The following is a 15,374-nucleotide window of genomic DNA, read 5'->3' on the forward strand; positions in this document are numbered from 1 at the left end:
CCTTGGCCTTGTGTTGAAGTAGTAGAGTCAAAAACATCATTTGTGATCATGTAGAGGTTATTTATGCATCAAGATTGTGACTTTACGTGCTAAATAAGCATGGGGGGACCGGATCTATGGATTAGTGGACTGGATCTGGCCTTTAGAGCAAGATTGAGTCAGTGCATGGCTCTGACTCGCCGAGTCCGAAGAACAGACTCGGCGAGTAGCTTGAATGCTGCACGACCACTCAGCGAGTGGCCTCGCCGAGTTGGGATGAGGGAACTCAGTGGGTCAAGGGGGAGTCAGGATGGACAGGTGGACCGAGTCAAACCGGACTCACCGAGTCGTTCTTGAGACTCGGCGAGTTGAGTCGTGGTGGCCCCACAACTCGTGCCAGGTGGAGCTCGTCGAGTTGGGAGGGGATGCTCGACGTGTCAAGAGAGGATTTCAGGGAAATTGGTGAATGCGCTCAGACTCGCCGAGTCGCTATAGTGCACTCGCCGAGTCCGGTCAAGTTGACCGTTGACCAGCGTTGACCTAGATTGTCCTGTTATGGTATGGTCAACCCTAGTTGGGAAAGTGTTAATTAGAGATATATTGTGCTATAAGGGGACTTCAGCTCGGCAGATCGAGTGTTTAGCGATTTCAGGGTAACGGTTTACCGAGACACACGAGGTGAGTCTTCTCACTATACTTTACCTTGAGTAGGTAACCAGAGTTATGTGATAGAGTAATTGTATGCTATGTATGTTATGTGTTGTACTGCATTACTTTATATGTTTGATGCTGTGCATGTTTACAGAGTTAGAACCGGAAGGTTCACAGAGTTAGAACCTGAGGGTTCACAGAGTTTCGGTGCACGGACCCACAGAGTTATAGCCTCGAGTGGCTAATATGTGTTATATGTAGTATTTTGGGAAACTCACTAAGCCTTGTGCTTACAGTGTTGATGTTATTTGTTTCAGGTACTAGTGACGACCGTGGGAAGGCGCCGACTTGATCTGTACACACACGTTTGGAGCTTGACATTTTGATCTTGGGATTTTGTAATATCTTGTTGAACAATTAAAAGGGGTTGTTTCTATGAATATTGATGGAATTATGTTTTTATAAAAATCGAAAATTTTGTTTGAAAAATCAGTGTTACAAATTGGTATCAGAGCCTTGGTTTGAGGGATTCGGGTACACCTTCGGGGGTATTTGAACTCAAACTGAGGAAATGAAGAGATATTTTCAAAATAAAAACCAAAATTTTCTAAGAGTAAAGGGGTTTTCCAGGAAGAAACGTGTGTACAATCAGTCAGCGCCCGAACGGTGAATTCCCAAAATATCTTTTGTTATGTAATAACTATTATTGTGATGTGTGTGCATGCTAGAGTAGGCTAGGTATTGCTGATAGGGCTAGAGTGGCCTGTTTTGTGATGCCTTAGCTGAGGGAATGGTGAGCTGCTATGAGACGCTGAGAGTAATTAGGTAGCAGCTAGGGTTTTGTGTGAGATCTGTTCAGAGAGATTTAAGTATAATAGAGTACTTGGGGACTGGGATCCGAAGAGGACGATTTGGGGTGTGTACCGAGACGGTGCGGACAGTAGTATTGGGCCCGTACTACTAAAAGCACCGGAGCGGTACACAGTTCAAATAAGAATCTGGGGATGCCAAGAATCAAGGAGGGGTGGATTGTTGAATGTAAGGGTGTTCGAGTGAATTCTAATTATCGCATGTTGTATTTCAGAGGGTGATCATGATGAGGACACGACACATGCCGGAGGATGCCGGATCTAGTGATGAGGACATTCGACAGATCATTCATGAGGAGGTGGCTGCGGTCATCAGAGCCGAGATACCAGAGATGTTCGGGTCCATTAAGACCGCTTTGATTGAGACGTTTGACGAGCGCTATGCCGCTCTTTCTGAGGCTGCGGTTGCAGCAGCTACCGCAGCGATTGCTGCGGCAAGACCCTAGGGAGGTGATGCGATGTTGTTCAGGGAGTTCAGCAACACCAAGCCACCAGAGTTTGATGGTACGCAGGACCCGGTGGCAGCTATGAGGTGGATATCTGATATGGAGGGATGCTTCTTCACTTGCTCGTCCCCTGAGCATTTGAAGGTTCGGTTCGCGCTGAACCAGCTTCGCTTGGGAGCGAAGGACTGGTGGAAGTTTGTGACTGCGCATTTCACACCGACTGAGCTTTCGGCAGTGACCTGGGAGAGGTTCACTTCCCTGTTCCGAGATGAGTATGTTCCTCAGGTGGAGAGGGAACGTCTGGCACAGGAGTTTCTGACCCTCAAGCAGGGTACCGAGTCAGTTATAGCGATTACGAGGATGTTTCAGGAGAGGGCGATGTTTTGCCCTGAGCACGTGTCCACCGAGCAGGCACGTATGAGCCGTTATCTGAGCATTTTGAGGCGGGATATTCGGGAGTTCGCTGCGAACTCCTCGTACCGGACATTTGCCGAGCTTCAGGCAAATGCTCGGAAGAGGGAGATTGATCTTGAGACTCAGGCCAGGGAGGAGGCGGAATCTATGGGGAGGGATCGGCGGCCGGCACAGTCCCAGCCGGCAGCCAAGCGGGCCAAGCCCGCTGATCCCAGACCCGGGAGCCAGAAGGGCCGCACTTGTGGGAAGTGCGGCAAGGGTCACGATGGCGCCTGTCGGGCAGGGTCTTGCTACAAATGTGGCAAGGAGGGGCATATGGCTAAGGACTGCCCCAGGGGATTTGCAGTGTGCTTCCACTGCAACCAGACTGGACACCGGAAGGCGGAATGTCCGCTGCTGCGCGGGGCATCTCAGGGGTCTGCTCCCGCCGCCATCAGAGCTGCTGCTGCAGAGAGTCGGCCCGTGAAGGCCGAGGCACCAAGGGCTCGGGGGAGAGCCTTCCAGCTGACTGCGGAAGAGGTCCGCGCCGCACCCGACGTTGTGGCTGGTACCTTCTTTGTGAATTCTGTACCTGCTTTAGTGTTATTTGACTCGGGTGCGAGTCGATCTTTTGTGTCCTTGGCATTTAGTCAGCGTATCAGTGTTAGTCGTGGAGTATTGAGTCGGCCCCTGCGGGTTTCCATAGCCGCCGACAGAGTGATTTGTGCTACAGAGGTCTTCCGGGGATGTGTATTGGAGATATTCGGGGTCGAGTTTCCGATCGACCTGATTCCGATTGCGATGGGTGATGTCTGTGTTATAGTGGGCATGGATTGGTTGAGCCGGTTCGGTGCGGTTATCGATTGCGAGCAACAGCTGGTGACTATACGGGATCCTAGTGGGGGAGTTCTTTCAGTATACGGCGAGGGTACACGTTCTGGATCAGCCTTTTGTTCGGCTGCTAGGGCGAGGCAGTGTTTACAGCAGGGCTGTAAGGGTTATGTAGCGTATGTGATGGATACGCGAGTGATCTCCGAGAGACCGAGCTCTGTGGAGGAAGTTCCGGTGGTGCAGGAGTTTCCAGATGTATTTCCCGAAGAGTTACCAGGTGTGCCTCCCGCGAGGCAAGTGGAGTTTGGCATCGATTTGGTTCCGGGGGCCGCGCCTATTGCTAAGGTGCCGTATCGCCTTGCGCCTCCAGAGATGCAGGAGTTGTCCTCGCAACTTCAGGAGTTGCTGGGGAAGGGGTTTATTCGGCCGAGTAGCTCGCCGTGGGGAGCACCCATCTTGTTTGTGAAGAAGAAGGATGGCTCACATCGCATGTGTATTGATTACCGGGAATTGAATAAGCTGACGGTCAAGAACCGTTACCCGCTGCCGAGGATCGACGATTTATTCGATCAGCTTCAGGGAGCATCTTGGTTCTCCAAGATTGATTTGAGGTCGGGCTATCATCAGGTGAGAGTGCGGGACGAGGACGTCCAGAAGACAGCATTCAGGACGCGTTATGGGCATTATGAGTTTGTGGTGATGCCTTTTGGGCTCACTAATGCCCCGGCTGTGTTCATGGACCTCATGAACAGGGTATGTCGGCCGATGTTGGATCGGTCGGTGATTGTTTTCATTGATGATATTCTGGTATATTCGAGATCTAGTGAGCAGCACGAGGAGCATTTGAGGGAGGTGCTTGGGGTTTTGAGAGCGGAGAAACTTTACGCAAAGTTCTCCAAGTGTGATTTCTGGTTACGGGAGGTCCAGTTTCTGGGACATCTCGTTAACCAGAAGGGGATATTGGTCGATCCGGCCAAGGTTGACGCAGTGATGAGGTGGGAGGTGCCGAGGTCACCTTCTGAGATACGGAGTTTCCTCGGGTTGGCAGGGTATTATCGGAGATTTATTAAGGATTTCTCCAAGATTGCGGTTCCACTCACCAGATTGACCCGGAAGGGTGTGGCATTTGCATGGGGTCCCGAGCAGCAGACCTCCTTTGAGACGCTTCGCCAGAGATTGTGTGAAGCTCCAGTATTAGCCCTTCCGGAAGGTATGGAAGGTTTTGTGGTATTCTGTGATGCATCGATCCTAGGATTGGGAGCGGTATTGATGCAAAGGGGTCATGTGATAGCTTATGCATCGAGGGAGTTGAAGCCTCACGAGTCGAGGTACCCCACACATGATTTGGAGTTGGGGGCAGTGGTGTTCGCCCTCAAGATTTGGCGGCACTACTTGTATGGAGTTCGTTGTACGATATACACGGACCATAAGAGTTTGAAGTACTTGATGGATCAGCCTAACCTAAATATGCGGCAGAGGAGATGGTTAGACGTGGTCAAGGATTATGATTGTGAGATCTTGTACCACCCGGGCAAGGCTAATGTGGTAGCCGACGCGTTGAGTCGCAGGGCGGAGAGTACTCCCCTGCGAGATGTATGTTTGAGATTGACCGTGATAGCTCCAGTTCTGGACGCCATTCGTGGGGCTCAGGCCGAGGCCGTGCGTCCGGAGATGCAGAAGAGAGAGCGGGTTGTTGGGATGGTTTCTGAGTTTATATCGGATAGTCGAGGCCTTATGACTTATCAGGGCAGGATCTGGGTACCGTTTGTGGGCGGTACCCGTGCTACATTGATGGAGGAGGCTCATAGATCGAAATTTTCGATCCACCCCGGGGCCACGAAGATGTATTTGGATCTAAGGAAGGAGTATTGGTGGCCCTGTATGAAGAGGGATGTAGCATGGTTTGTCGAGAGGTGTTTGACCTATCGAAGGGTAAAGGCCGAACACCAGAGACCGCATGGCAAGTTGCAGCCATTGGAGGTTCCCGAGTGGAAGTGGGAACAGATCACTATGGACTTTATCACCAAATTGCCGAGGACTGCCAGAGGAGTTGATGCAATTTGGGTGATTGTGGATAGATTGACAAAGAGCGCTCACTTTCTTGCCATCAGTGAGAGTTCTTCAGCAGAGAAGTTGGCGGAGGTTTACGTGAGGGAGGTTGTATCTCGGCATGGGGTGCCGATCTCGATTATTTCAGACCGCGATGTGCGTTTCACTTCCCGTTTTTGGAAGAAATATCATGAGGAGTTGGGTACTAAGTTGCATTTTAGTACCGCATACCACCCCCAGACCGACGGCCAGAGTGAGCGGACGATACAGACACTCGAGGACATGCTTCGAGCTTGTGTATTGGATTTTGGGGGTAGTTGGGACTCGTATTTGCCTCTAGCGGAGTTTTCCTACAATAACAGCTATCATTCGAGCATTGGTATGCCGCCCTTTGAGCTGTTATATGGTAGGAGGTGTCGGACTCCCATATGTTGGGGAGAGGTTGGGCAAAGGGTAATGGGCAGTACAGAGATCGTGAATCAGACGGCAGAGCAGATACAGCTGGTCAGGCAGAGGTTATTGACCGCTCAGAGCCGGCAGAAGAGTTACGCAGATAGGCGCCGGTCCGAGTTGGAATTTCAGGTCGGCGACTTTGTTCTCCTGAAGGTCTCTCCTTGGAAAGGAGTGATCCGGTTAAGGAAGAGGGGCAAATTGGGACCCCGGTTTATTGGCCCGTTTCATGTGATCGCCAGGGTGGGCCGGGTAGCCTATCGGCTGGAGTTACCAGCAGAGTTGGGACAGATTCACAACACTTTTCATGTATCGCAGTTGAGGAAATGTATAGCCGATGAGTCGGCAGTGGTTCCACTTGAGGATATTCAGGTTGATGCGAGCCTGAATTATGCGGAGAGACCAGTGGCTATTAGGGATCAGAAGATCAAAGTTTTGAGGAACAAGGAGGTACCTCTGGTATTGGTTCAGTGGCAACATCGGAAGGGATCAAAGATGACCTGGGAGACGGAGGATATGATGCGGGAGCAGCATCCGGAGCTGTTTTAGAGCGGGGCTTCGAGGGCGAAGTCCAGTTCTAGTGGGGGAGAGTTGTAACATCCGGATTTTACCAGGTATAATGTAAGTTTAATTGTGTTATATTGTGAGAGGGACTCGGCGAGTCGGGGCTCAGACTCGCCGAGTAGGGACGCGGGATTGATCGAGGGTGCGGACTTGGACTCGGCGAGTCCAGGGTATGGACTCGGCGAGTCTGCGCTGTGTTATGAAACCCTAAATCTCCGGGTTTGTGGCCTATTTAAGGGGCCTTATGGCCGTCATTTGCGCTCACCCAACCCCCAGAGAGTGTCCCTAGAGTTCTTGAGCGTTTTGTGAAGGAAAGAGAGCCAATCTTGATCTTGTGTGTGTTGTTTAGCAAGAAGAAGGAGGCCCTAGGCAAGAGGAAGCAAAGGAGGTTGTTATTTCGTGGATTGGAGCTTGGATCATCACTCTAGAGGTAATATTTTCGGACCATTTTTTGTTTGGTGAAACTTGATGCAAGTTAGGGCTTAATATGATCATTTATGGGGTGATTTGGTGCCCTTTTGTTCCCTCTTTGAGTTGAGACCATAGATCTGGATCCATAGAGGTCCAGAGGGCCTCACTCATCAAGCTTTATGGGTGGAAATGGAGTCCTTGGCCTTGTGTTGAAGTCGTAGAGTCAAAAACATCATTTGTGATCATGTAGAGGTTATTTATGCATCAAGATTGTGACTTTACGTGATAAATAAGCATGGGGGGACCGGATCTATGGATTAGTGGACTGGATCTGGCCTTTAGAGCAAGATTGAGTCAGTGCATGGCTCTGACTCGCCGAGTCCGAAGAACAGACTCGGCGAGTAGCTTGAATGCTGCACGACCACTCAGCGAGTGGCCTCGCCGAGTTGGGATGAGGGAACTCAGTGGGTCAAGGGGGAGTCAGGATGGACAGGTGGACCGAGTCAAACCGGACTCGCCGAGTCGTTCTTGAGACTCGGCGAGTTGAGTCGTGGTGGCCCCACAACTCGTGCCAGGTGGAGCTCGTCGAGTTGGGAGGGGATGCTCGACGTGTCAAGAGAGGATTTCAGGGAAATTGGTGAATGCGCTCAGACTCGCCGAGTCGCTATAGTGCACTCGCCGAGTCCGGTCAAGTTGACCGTTGACCAGCGTTGACCTAGATTGTCCTGTTATGGTATGGTCAACCCTAGTTGGGAAAGTGTTAATTAGAGATATATTGTGCTATAGGGGGACTTCAGCTCGGCAGATCGAGTGTTTAGCGATTTCAGGGTTACGGTTTACTAAGACACACGAGGTGAGTCTTCTCACTATACTTTACCTTGAGTAGGTAACCAGAGTTATGTGATAGAGTAATTGTATGCTATGTATGTTATGTGTTGTACTGCATTACTTTATATGTTTGATGCTGTGCATGTTTACAGAGTTAGAACCGGAAGGTTCACAGAGTTAGAACCTGAGGGTTCACAGAGTTTCGGTGCACGGACCCACAGAGTTATAGCCTCGAGTGGCTAATATGTGTTATATGTAGTATTTTGGGAAACTCACTAAGCCTTGTGCTTACAGTGTTGATGTTATTTGTTTCAGGTACTAGTGACGACCGTGGGAAGGCGCTGACTTGATCTGTACACACACGTTTGGAGCTTGACATTTTGATCTTGGGATTTTGTAATATCTTGTTGAACAATTAAAAGGGGTTGTTTCTACGAATATTGATGGAATTATGTTTTTATAAAAATCGAAAATTTTGTTTGAAAAATCAGTGTTACAGGTATTTTGGGAAATCACCATTCAGGTGCTGGCTGATCGTACACACTGCTCCCTTCTATTTTTCTCAAAGTCTTTTACTTTTAGAAAAATTGTTTCTTTTTATGAAAAACTTTCTTAAATCCTTAGTTTGAGTTCAGATATGCCCGAAGGTGCATTCGAATCCCTCAAACCAAGGCTTTGATACCAACTTGTAACAACGTGAAATTCTAAAACAATTTTTCATTTGTCAAAACAACATAAAACTCATACAATATTTTCAAATCTCATGTTCGTCAAATATCATCATAATAAAAGATATCCCAAGATCACAAAATACGATCCTCTGTCAGTGTGTACGGATCATGCTGGCGCCTTCATGCGATCCTCGCTAGTACCTGAAACACATAACACATAACACTTTAAGCATAAATGCTTAGTGAGTTCCCCAAAACACCACATACAACACATATGCCACTCAAGGCTATAACACAGTACGACCGTCTGGTCTAGGTGTCTCAGCGGGACCCTCCAGTCCCGTAGCTCGTTGGACCCTCTGGTCCGGTCTGAATCGTCAAACCCTTCGGTCCGGTCTATATCGTTGGACTCTCCAGTCCGATCTATGTAACATATAGCATACATATATCACAAGTCACATAATCTCAATCATACACATAACACATAAGACCCTCCGGTCTGCACATAGATACCACTCTAGGTAATGTATAGTGAAAAGACTCACCTCGTATGAAGCCGGATAAACTCTCGTGCTCGAATATCCCCACCTAGCCTCCTCCTATCAATAGGATAACGTCTCTAATCAAAATCCTCTCATGTTCTCATCTCTAATAATGGGTAGAAGACCATTCTACCCCTCTATGACCTCTCTTAAATCAGCTTGACCAAAACCCCAAGGTCAACGGAAGTCAACTCTAGTCAACGGTCAAACTTTGACCAAACTCGTCGAGTGCACATGGGTGACTCAGCGAGTCCAAGCGTGTCCCATAAATCCTTCTTAGGTCTCACTCGACTCATCGAGTGAACCTTCCACTCGATGGGTTACCACTGGTCATGAATCGCAGGGCAACCCCGACTCGACTCGTCGAGTCCCCTTATGGAGTCGATGAGTTCCTTCCATGGCAACACTCAAATGCCCTTCTGAGGTCAGATCTGTTCCTCTAACCTATAGATCTGACTTCCCAATCCTCAATAACTATGTAAAGGTCCAATCTTTACACACATGCAACACACATAGGACTCTTTTTGGTGAAATAGCTTCTAAAATGGCAACTTAGGTTCATATCTCTAATGGAATAGCATAAAGCAGGATAGATAGGACTCTCTGGACCTCTTAAGGTCTAGATCTAAGAAGAACTCCACCTTGGGACCTCATATACTTCGAATCCAAGCTAAAGAAGGCATAAGAAAACCCTAGATTCAAGTGGATCACCATAAACACGAGATTGAGCATAGATCTATACCTCTAGCAGCCTCTTCTGATCAAATGGTGGTAGATCTGATCTCCTCAATCTTCCTATCTTGCCCTCCTTCCTTCTTTCTTGCAAAATCACACTTAAAATGATGAAAACATCTTCTTCTCTCTATCACAACGCTCTCAGGTCCTCTAGTGCTCTCAAGGGTGAAGGTGGCTGCAAATGAGGGCCATAAGGTCCCTTAAATAGGGCACAGGCCCGAAGATTTAGGGTTTCTGTCCACATTGCGGACTCGTCGAGTCTATTAGTCGACTCGTCGAGTCTATTCATTAAATCCAGTCAACAATCGATCCTACTCAATGAGTTTAAGCGCCAACTCGTCAAGTTCCTCTCCTTGACACAAAATAATTAAATAAAATAGGATACCTGGAATTTTGGATGTTACACATGTTTTGTTGGAAAACACATGTGTATTCATTTTCCATTTTCGCTGGTACGACGGAGGATTTTACGGCAAAAATAAATGAGAGACTGAGAATGATTCCCCAGTGCTCAATATTTTTTATTTTCTAAATTAAACTTCTCTCTCTCTCTCTCTCTATATATATATATATATATATATATATATATATATATATATATATATATATATATATATATATATTCATTTAAGAGCATGTTAATTTTGTGAGACCGTAAGATGCAATCTAAAAATAGTTTTAAAATGGAAAATAAAAGTAAAAATCCGAAAATTCTTTATTTAATTATTATTTTCGTCATTTTCTATACCTAAAAAAATTAAATAAAGAAAAAAATAATTACCGTTTTTTTTTAAATACGTGAAATATTCTAATAGAATATTACACTATTAGTATTCCAACGTGATTTTTAAAATGTTAGAATATTATAGTATTCTACTAGATTTGTGAAATATATAAAATATTCTAATATTCTATTAGAATATTTTGATATTCTACTAGAATATTTTACAGGTATTTTAAAAAACGGTAATTTTTTTATTTTGGATAAAAAAAGTGATGAAAATAATATTAAAAATAATTGAAAATTTTCAATTATTTTGCATTTTAAAAATGTTTTTTTATCTACAAAATGAATTGTTAGAATTGCGTCTCCCCGTCTCACAAAATATAGTGGTCTCACATAAACCTAATCCTATATATAAGATGTCACACCCCCAAACATTTTTGATGATCTTTATATCCACGGAAAAGGTAATGAGAAGATGTAAGATGTCACACCCCCAAACCGAAACGACAAAAACGTTAGGGGGTGGAAGACGTCATGTGTAGTAACACAACAATTGCATCATAGTAATCAAAGTAAACATAACCATTACATTGAATATATAAGGTATATACATATGTTTGATACATAGTTTGTATATAGCAAAATATAATAAAATAGTAAAAGACGTGACTTTATGTACTCTTTCTTCTCAAAAGCTCGCGGGAATACCTGTCTACTGATTTCCTGAGAATACAAGCGATTTTGAAAGTGTATCAACTTTTAAGTTGGTGAGTTCATAAGAATGTTTTAGTAATGGAAACCTGCCATTGACTCTGTAAAAATGTTTGTATGTTTCTCAAGAAAATCCAATATTTTCTTTAGTAATAAAAAGTAGTCTTAAACACTAAGACTAAGTTGTAATGTTAGTGACTATGTTCTATAGTAGTACATGAATATAATTGTTTGTATGCATGGTTACCACCAGTTGTATTGTATAACGTTATCTTGTATGAAAAACTATTTATGAAAACCCTGGCTGCCACCAGTGATGTATTGTTACTTAAAATAAAACTATGTATTGTATCCCCTGGAATCCTCCAGTGTAGTGTATGTTAGTTCTATTACTTAAAATAAAACTAACGAAGAATGAAATCCCGTAAACAAAGGTTAGTTCACTACTAGAAAAACAGCCTTTTACGACGTTCATTGCGCGTCGTAAAACGCTCAGACAACGCGCAAATGCGCGTCAAGGAAGGCCCTGTCATAACGATAGAAGACGTGCTTTTGCGCGTCGTCTAGAGACGACGCGCATTTACGACACGCAATGCGTATCATTAAAGCCATTGTCAAGAAAGGCCATGTCATAAATGAAGATGACACACATTTTTGCGTATCGTAATTTTTATTTTTATTTTTAAAAAATTATTTATAGATTTACTAATTTTCAAATTAAATTTGCATTTCATATATCATAATAGAAAATAAAATACCATATACAAAAAATACAATCCATTGCACAAAAGTTAATGTCATACAAAATAAAATACAATAAATAAGAAAGATAATTCATTGCACTAACATGTCAAATACAAATAATCATCCCTAACTATATAACCTAATACTACATTGCTATTAAGGGACATCATCATAACTCACTGAAGGTCTCGTAACAATGTTCTCGTCATCAACTCTTACACCAACCTTGCTGTAGTAGATGGTCTTGGAACAATGTAATATATACCCATTTGTCACTGACTTCTCTTCTTTGTTTTCGCATTACTCGATCATCCTTACGTTTAACAACTAAAGCTGTAGCTCTTAAAGCTTTTCATAAAACAAATAAAAAAATCAAATTAATATAACATAAAAGAAGATGGTAAAGTCAAATGCCCTGATTTGATGTTTGAATAATATGGTGCTACATTTAAAAGGTAACATGGATTAGATCAAATAGATAAGAATTTTCCATATTTATTTGATATACATCCTCCAAACGGATACTCTAGCACACGGGAAAGAAAATGAAACTTTAACTCCATTAGTCATGGTATAGTCCAAGTTCTCATCACTAAAACTGTCTTCAAGGAAATTTTCAACAACATTTTCACGTTCCTAAAGTTTCTATCTTTCATTAGTTGCAATATTCCAGGATGATTCCATATCTAGCAAGTGGAAACCATATTACAATTATTGAACAAAAACAAAAAGCCACAGAGTAAAACATACAGACAATAAATGTACATTATTTATCCAATAACTTAATAGATTAAGTCATGTTGCTTTTAAGTCCATTAAGTTAAAAAGAATACCTGAGCCAATGCCTGATAATTGGAAAAAAAAACTCTTCCTGGTTTTTTCTTTAGAAGCCTTCTCTTCTATGAGTCCATGAACATCAAGGAATTTTTTGTAGAGTACCCTTTGCATAGGAAAAAGCTTCACAACAATTATAAAAACAGTTTTTGGAGGTAAATCCTCTATCTGTAATGAATACAAACCATGATGATAAGATCTTTGAACCCCTTTGTGAACATTGATCAAAGATTTATTTTGTAATAGGATGCTATACTTAACAAATCAATGGAAGTAGAAGTACTTACACAATAATATTTTACATACTAAACACAGAGAAACTAGCCAACCTTTATCTTGTCGTACCTCCTCTTTTTTAGCAAGCAGTACTTTCTGCAACCTAAACACAAAAAAAATAACACATTAAAATTAAATAAAAAATATAATTTACCTCTTTAACGTCTAGTAGTCTTCCCGTTTGACTGTTTCCCAGAGAACAAATGTTTTGGCTTCAATGTCGGAATGACTCTATCGCCCTCCATTAATCATTCCATTATTTCTTGCTCCAACCTGAAAATAATTCAACTTTAATTTTATAAATATCTAAATTATAAATTATAGGTTATTATCTTGTAAAACACAATTCATAGGAAACTAATTAATTATCTAAAAATTTACATAAAATGTAATTAACCGTAAATATTTACACAATTCATAGGAAACTAATTAATATCTTATTCTAAAATCTTTATACACATCCATTAACACAACAAGTATGCTAAATTGCTAATGAAACTTCCCAATTTACTATGGGAACTTTTATTTGTAAAGATGGCAACTTTCAGACCTTTGTCGTGAATTGAGGGGTGTATACCTTTGGTTTCATGAAACAAACAAATTCAAGGGTATATAAGATTACAGTCAAAAGTGAATTTGTATGGTGCATTTTCTGCAACTTGAATTAAAAAAAGAACTTCTAATAACTACTGTGCTATCAAATCTTCACATTTTTACCTTTATCTGCGTAATAATAAACAAGATACTCGGATGTCTGTCGTTTTTCTTTCTCTATATCATCTTCATCAACCTTTATGCCATTTTGTTGACTTAAATATTTGACTTCTTCTTTTTCTTGATCTCCATTCAAGACACCAACTGAACCACCCATCGATGTTCTACCCGAGTAGTTTCCATAATCGTTATGTATGGTGATGGAAAGAGGTAGGTAGATATGGTGGGGATGTACTCTTGGTTCTCTCATGAACATCTTCATCAGATATCAACAGTTGAATATCATCAAAAACAAGATTCACTTTTGAAGGATTTGAAGTTTCGGGCTTGTTACACTTTGCAATTTCACCAGGAACCGGGATTTTACGTTTCCGTTTACGAAGAAACAAGATTCTCTTCAAATGATATTTTTGATGGATGAAGGCTGTTATCATATCAACAATGTTTAATTATAGCAATTTAGATTTTTCAAAAGTAAAATGAGAATAAATAAATAAAGTAGAATGCTATAGCTTGATAGATTTACCTGGAGCAAATGTGACACAAATAGTTGCAGAGAGTTCTTTCTGTTCCCTTAAGACATAAGTTAAAAGTGCAGCAGTTGGAATATAAAAAAAGTTGGAATATAAAAAAAGAAAAGATAAAAAGTTGGAATATAAAAAAAGAAAAGATAAAAAGTTGAAATATAAAAAAACATCCAGCCAAAGAATGTCCAACAATCTGAATCCAATGGAAAATCTTTTTTTAAATATATATGTTAAAAGTTGGAATATAAAAAAAGAAAAGATAAAAAGTAAAAAAGTGATACTTGAAGCTTATAATCAGGGTAATCTTGGAATGCTTTAAGAAGAAGAGGAGTTGAAAGCTTTGCAATCCATCCAGCAGCTGCAACCATTCCACAATGAGCATAACCTAATAATACAAAATTCGTAACTCCTCCTTCATGCACAACTGTATGATGAAATGATACAACTGCCCCTGTTGCAGCTGTTAGAGTGTCCTTGATGTTGTGGGTCCCACAAATTAATAGAAGGAATGTTTTTGTCTTGTGGTTTATTAGTATTGTTTTAGCCGGCTTCAAAATCTGATATAAATCAACCAATCTTTTGACATCAGATGTAAGGGTAAAATGGTCATTTAGTCAATTAGCAAATCAGCCTCACCAAAAAAAGAAACAGTCCTTAATCCAGCTTATATATATATATATATATATATATATATATATATATATATATATATATATATATATATATATATATATATAGAGAGAGAGAGAGAGAGAGAGAATACTTACTCCAGCTTTGGGTTCCTGAATAAGAACATCTTCAGGTGAAAAGCATGTCTCCTCTAGAAACATGGGAAATGTTTTTTTGGAGAAATGCCAAAAGGAGTCCACAAATCCAAGGGATATTTAAGCTCAGAAACTATTTCAGGACCTGTAAGTTGCAGGCTTTCTTCACCTCTATATACACTACTAATATGCAAATTCCCCTGTACATCAAGGTTATAAGATTCCATCAATCGAATGAAGCCTCAAATCATGGTGAAATGGACATCATGATACATGCTAACCTATCTTTTTAACAAATAGCTAATGCCCAAAGCTATATCTCCAATTGGCCATTTACCTAAAGTTTCTGAATATGTAAATCGAAGAGTTTCTGACAAAGTTGAAATGGTTTCCAGCCATGTTGCAGAAGCCTGGATTAGTCTACTGGATACTCGTTCAACTCCTGAAGGACCATGACTCTGTACAAGGCTATCACTTTCTTCTTCATCATCGGGTGTTGTGTTGGATTGTAGTTTTTTGTTTAAAGTATAATATAACAGAGCAGCTGCACAAGCTGTTGTTGCCATTGTTACTGTCGCCATGAGATTAAGAGCTTGATATCTGCTGAAGAAACGAAAAGTTTGTATGAAAAACAGTTTCTCTAAATAGAAAAGCTGTA

The 15,374-nt window shown here is 42.2% G+C and overlaps 1 long non-coding RNA gene across 2 annotated transcripts; it reads right to left on the reverse strand.

Moving 5' to 3' along the window:
- Positions 1-11,619: 11,619 nt before the first annotated feature.
- LOC145008597 (uncharacterized) lies at positions 11,620-14,094 on the reverse strand. Of its 2 annotated transcripts, none has more exons than XR_013663557.1 (5): positions 13,952-14,094; positions 13,429-13,849; positions 12,765-12,984; positions 12,435-12,603; positions 11,620-11,949 (listed from the first exon to the last, which is right to left on the reverse strand). It is a non-coding gene; the product is annotated as an uncharacterized LOC145008597 (long non-coding RNA). The 2 variants fall into 2 exon arrangements; XR_013663556.1 differs by having other exon boundaries at positions 12,723-12,984.
- Between the last annotated feature and the right edge of the window lie 1,280 nt (positions 14,095-15,374).

Source organism: Lactuca saligna, chromosome 8 (assembly GCF_052625555.1).
Source record: "Lactuca saligna cultivar CGN05327 chromosome 8, ASM5262555v1, whole genome shotgun sequence".
NCBI classification, from domain to species: domain Eukaryota; kingdom Viridiplantae; phylum Streptophyta; class Magnoliopsida; order Asterales; family Asteraceae; genus Lactuca; species Lactuca saligna.